The sequence below is a fragment of the Bison bison genome, unplaced genomic scaffold (genome assembly GCF_000754665.1).
Source record: "Bison bison bison isolate TAMUID 2011002044 unplaced genomic scaffold, Bison_UMD1.0 scf7180017864281, whole genome shotgun sequence".
NCBI lineage: Eukaryota > Metazoa > Chordata > Mammalia > Artiodactyla > Bovidae > Bison > Bison bison.
Window position 1 is genome coordinate 1,364,443 of NW_011494853.1, and position 5,651 is coordinate 1,370,093.

Below are 5,651 nucleotides of genomic sequence, written 5' to 3' on the forward strand. Positions count from 1 at the left end.
TGCCATAAACTTGTTCATCTCCCCAAAAGTTTTCTTCTATCCTCTTTAATACAGTGTTATGATTAAAAATAATTATTTTCAAAGGGCATTTGGTTTTACTTAGGAGTGTTTGGTTTAAGAAGTCTTGTTTTCTAGCATTTCCAGCATTCTCCTTATTGTCACAATGTCCTAATCATGGTTCCAAGTGTAGATAAACATGTGGAAACACTACAGGAAGACTTGCTTGATTTTGACAAATCAGAAATGAATAAAAAATGGATTGAACTGTTAAAATTTTGAGCCATATTGGAGCTTCTCATGTTACCATTTTAAGAAAATTTATGCTTTGTTATTAATTCCAGGTAGGATAGGATATTCTTTAAAATATAAGATTTGAGAGTGCTCTGGCATTTATTTATTTTTTTTAAAATTAAATTTATTTATTTTAATTAGAGGCTAATTACTTTACAATATTGTACTGGTTTTGTCATACATCAACATGAATCCACCATGTTCACGTGTTCCCCATCCTGAACCCCCCTCCCACCTCCCTCCCCATACCATCCCTCTGGGTAATCCCAATGCACCAGCCCCAAGCTTCGTGTATCCTGCATCAAACCTGGACTGGCAATTCATTTCTTATATGATATTATACATGTTTCAATGCCAATCTCCCAAATCATTCCCCGCTCCCTCTCCCACAGAGTCCAAAAGACTGTTCTACACATCAGTGTCTCTTTTGCTGTCTCCCATACAGGGTTATACCATGATTGCAGTTTCTACTCTCTGATCACCTTGCTATACTGTATACTCTGACATTTTCATGAAGTATTCCAGTTTTCTTCTATTAATCTACTCTCCAGTTTCTTCCTACAGGTTTGCTTTTTCTATATTTTCAGGAACATGTGTTAGTGCTGGCAAGTAAACCTAGCAGTAATTCAGCAAAGATAAGATTAGAATAGCATTGTTATTCTAATTTTAATAAGGTCGATATTTTCATTATTTTAATTGAAATTGAACTCTTGGAGTTTTTTCCTCTCAGTTTGAGGAGTTGGGTATGGAAGAGAAATTTTATCCTCTGTAGTGAATTGTTGGAAGTCGTGAACTGTGTTTAGGAGGAATCCAGTTGTAGAAACAATGACATGCTACAGCCAATGGATTCACAAAGAGCTGGACACGACTGAGCAGTTGAACAACAACAATAATGTAGAGGAGCTTGTATGACATAAAGAGTAGACTTCAGGTGGTTCTGGAGAAAGATTTGTGAGGTGCTTCACTAGTTGAAAAAGACTGAGGTACTGAGGTACAGAATGGGGAAGGGCTGAATTTGCAAGAATTGCTGGAGGGAAGACTGGCATTTCTGATGCAGGCCAGGTCAACTCCCACATTCACCACAGCCTCTGTGCTACGTTTCCTTCCTGCTCTTACTCCTTCCCGCCCTTTCTTCCTTTATCTGGATGTGGGAATTGTTTCTGAGCTCTGTGGAAGTGCTGGCCTTTGAAGGTTGGGGTACTTTTTGTGAGCACTTTTAATAATATGAAATCTACTTCTTTAGCAAATATAAAATTTCTCCTATATGTCTCTCTCTCTCTCTTTTTTTGGTACCAGATTTAACCCATCCTTCTTAAATTGGAGAATTTCCATTTTACCTGCAGCTTTGGTCTGACATTTTGTTCTCACCTTGTCAGCTCTTTGTCACTTTTAAGGTGATTTTTCGGAATTTATTCCACTTTGTTTTCAGCAGACGAAATAGCTTCAATACCTAGCCTACCATAATGCGATGATCTCTCGGAACTTATCACAATAATGAGATCATCTACTTGTTTGTTTGTGTCCTCAACTAGGTAAAAGGTACATGAAACCAGGAACATGGTCTTACTATTTTCTGCATTTACAGCACAAGATGTGCCTCCAACATAAAATTTTAATACTAACAAAGGTACCTTCTTTTGTACTTTTACTATCCCATTTCAATCCTCTACACTCATCTCAGTGTCAGATTATAAAAAGTCTGAGTAAGCATCACAGCATGGCTCCCTATATCTACTGTATTATTTACCTCTTCACCATTATCTTTATTTCCTTCCTAGATGAGATGTACAGGTCCATGGATGGAACTATGTCCCTCCAAAGTTCATATACTTAAGCCCTACCCCTCACAGTGACCAAGTAGGAGACAGGGCCTTTAGGATGTAAGTAAGCATAAACAAGGTCATAAGGATGTGGCCCTAATGCGATATGTGACCTTATGAGAAGAGGATGAGACGCCTCTTCCTCCCTCTCTCCAGATGCTCATGTAACTGGAAAGCCCAGGTGAGCACACAGTGAGGGAGCCATGGCCAGAAAGTCAAGAGAAGAGGTCTCACAATGAGACCTTGTGAGCACCTTGCCAGCACATTGATCATGGACTTACCAGCCTCCAGAACTGTGATAAGATAAATACATTTCTGTTGTTTAACCAGTCAGGCTGCTGTATCTTGTTGTGACCACCTGCCTGAGCCGACTACACACCAGGATCTTCTCCAGTTCAGCATTTCCCCAGATATTCCCTCTGTGATGCATCACTTCTGTTTCCCTTGTGTGAGAGCACATGGGGTGGGGGATGGGGGAGGGTGGTGGAGACCTGAGCAGTGTTAATGGTGGCCCAGGGATCACATCTCATTAGAATATAAGAAAGAGTCTCACTTTCTGACCCAAATTCAGAACTAATGGAACCAATTCATGGTCACAGGAAAGTCAGTTCCTGACAGCCAAGCGGGAGCCTGAGGCATGGTGTGAGAACCTGATGTAACAGAGAAAGGTGGTTTGAGCCCCAGTTCCAGGTTGTAGGAACCCCCAGTGACCATGCAGCAGACCTGATCACACAGGAGGAAGTCTCATCTGGATGAAGCAGTGAAGGCTCATGTATAACCCTCCAGCTTGTTCAGCCCTGTCTTCTGACTCTGGAGGGAAGCCCTACATTAGTTATGTGTTGTTCTGCTACAAATTACTGCTGAACTTGGAAGCTTAAGTCAGCAAACACCTGGTTTCTCACACTTTCTGTAAGTCAGGAATTGACATGACTTACCTGGGTCCCCTGACTCATGATGTCTCACAAGGATGTAATCATCTGAATGTTTAATCATGGATACATATTGCCAAAAGTGCTCACCTGGCTATTAGCAGCATTCAGACCTTGGTGAACTGTTTAGCTGAGAGTCTCAATCCTTTGCTGGTTGTTGCCTAGAGGCCTTGCTTGTTTCCTTGTCTTGCTAGTCTCACCATTCACAGCTCACAGCATGGCAGCTCGCTTCATTAAAGCAAGAGAGAAAGAGTAAGATAGGTCACCAAGGGGAAACCAGAATCACCTTGAAACCTAATCTAACTGACATCTCAACACTTTGTCAATTGCATTTGTTAGATGCATGTTACTCGTTACATTTTAGTCAGGAGATTACACAAGGACATACATACCAGGCAACAGGAATAACTTGGACACTTCAGAGCTTATTACCCCAGCCCTCTGTTCCTAAGCTGGATGAGATGCTCCCTATGGACAGGGAAGGAGAGGGAGCATTCTTCTCTGGATTCCAGGCTGTGAGCTGAAACTGAGATGGGGAAGCTGGGCCCTAGTAGCCTTGGGCATATTTAAAGAGAGGGCAGCATCCAGAGGATTTATTTTAAAAAATACTTGTCAGTATACTACTACATGATCTCCTAAAATCTCTCTCATGTCCTGTGTCTGTGTCTGTCTTGCAGATCTGGAGGTGAGGCTGAAGGATGGAGCCCACAGCTGTGAGGGGAGAGTGGAAGTGAAGCACCAAGGAGCATGGGGCACAGTGAATAATCACAAGTGGAGCATAGAGGAGGCAGCTGTGGTGTGGAGACAGCTGGGGTGTGGAGGTGCTGTTGATACTCCCAAAGGGGATAAATTTGAACTAGGAATCGGCCCCATTTGATTTCATCATATTTACTGCAAAGGGCCAAAATCAGTTATCACAAAGTGTAGTTATCCTACTGTGAAAGACCATCATCCTGAGGGCCATTCCCATGACAAGGATGCTGGGGCAATCTGCTCAGGTAAGAGCTCTTTGGCATATAAAGGAATTTTATATGGGTTTGATGGGTTTCCCCATCAGGAGAAACCTCAGTCTCATTCCCAGAATAATTATGAGAATATGGATCGCAGCCTTTAGAACACTCTTGGGTGAAAATTCCAGTGAGCCAGTGACTCCTTGAATGTTAGGTGTTCAAGGGAGAAGAAGGGCTTGATTGTCCCTGGAGAGAAAGTCTCCATACCCATTGGTCACTGGATGCTTCAGGTCTCGGTGGTGTTCATAGGAGACAGGGAGGCGAGGTCAAATGCTTCTTACATATATAACTGCCAGTCTGGACTTCTATGAATTAAGTTCATCATGGTAGCTTGCATTCTTTCGTGGGGTGGTCAGACATGTGCAGTTACAAGAGGGGATTTGGAGGGGTGCAGGAAAACAAAGTATTTTATACTCACAGTTCCTAGAGAGACAGAGTACCAGCACTGGGTACAAGGGACAGGGATCAATAGAAAAGGCTTAAACCAGGACTGCTGACTCAAAATGGGATGTGCAGACCCATGAACAAGGGAAAGTACTGGAGGTCAGGTGGAGTTACACAAGAAAAAGACATAAGGGGATTTCCATGGTGTATTTGAATGTCACTAGGTCATAGTCAGGGGAGGACAAGAAGGGGGTTTGTGGCAGGGTCTAGTCTCATCACACTGGTGCACCTGCTCACCTGGGTGGGGAGCTCACATCCTATCTGTGGGGATGCTGAGGCTGCAGGAAAACCTGACACTTGACAATTGCAACACAGAAGCTAGAGCAAAACTGAGAGCAGTGAGGATAAGAGAACTTGAAATGATACATAATAAGGGCTCAATCCTGTCTAAGTATTTGATCTGAGCCAACGTGGATATGCCAGCAAATTTGGAAAACTCAGCAGTGGCCACAGGACTGGAAAAGGTCAGCTTTCATTACAACCCAAAGAAAGGCAATGCCAAAGAATGTTCAAACTATTGCACAATTGTACTCATTTCACTCACTGTCAAAGTAATGCTCAAAATTCTCCAAGCTAGGTTTCAACAGCACATGAACTGAGAACTTCCATGTATTTCAGCTGGATTTAGAAAAGGCAGAGGAACCAGAGATCAAATTGCCAATATCCATTGGATTATAGAAAAAGCAAGATAATTCTAGAAAAACATACATTTCTGCTTTACTGACTAGGCTAAAGCCTTTGACTATGTTGATCATAAGAAACTGGAAAATTCTTAAAGAGATGGAAACGCCAGACCATGTTACCCGTATACAGTTCAAAAGCAACAGTTAGAACTGGACATGAAACAATGGACTGACATGGACATGAAACAATGGTTCTAAATTGGGAAAGGAGTACATCAAGGCTGTATATTGTCACCTGCTTATTTAACTTCTATGCAGGGTACATCATGCCAGGCTGGATGAAGCACAAGCTGGAATCAAGACTGCTTGGAGAAATATTAATAACCTCAGATATGCAGATGACACCACCCTTACAACAGAAAGTGAAGAGTAACTAAAGAGCCTCTTGATGAAGGTGAAAGAGGAGAGTAAAAAAGTTCGCTTAATACTCAACATTCAAAAAATGAAAATCATGGCATCCAGTCCCATCACTTT

At 42.1% G+C, this 5,651-nt stretch overlaps 1 pseudogene; it reads left to right on the forward strand.

Annotated features, from left to right (window-relative positions):
• The first annotated feature begins 1,436 nt into the window (after nt 1-1,436).
• Nucleotides 1,437-5,651, forward strand: part of LOC104995506 — a 33,763-nt pseudogene continuing 29,548 nt past the window's right edge.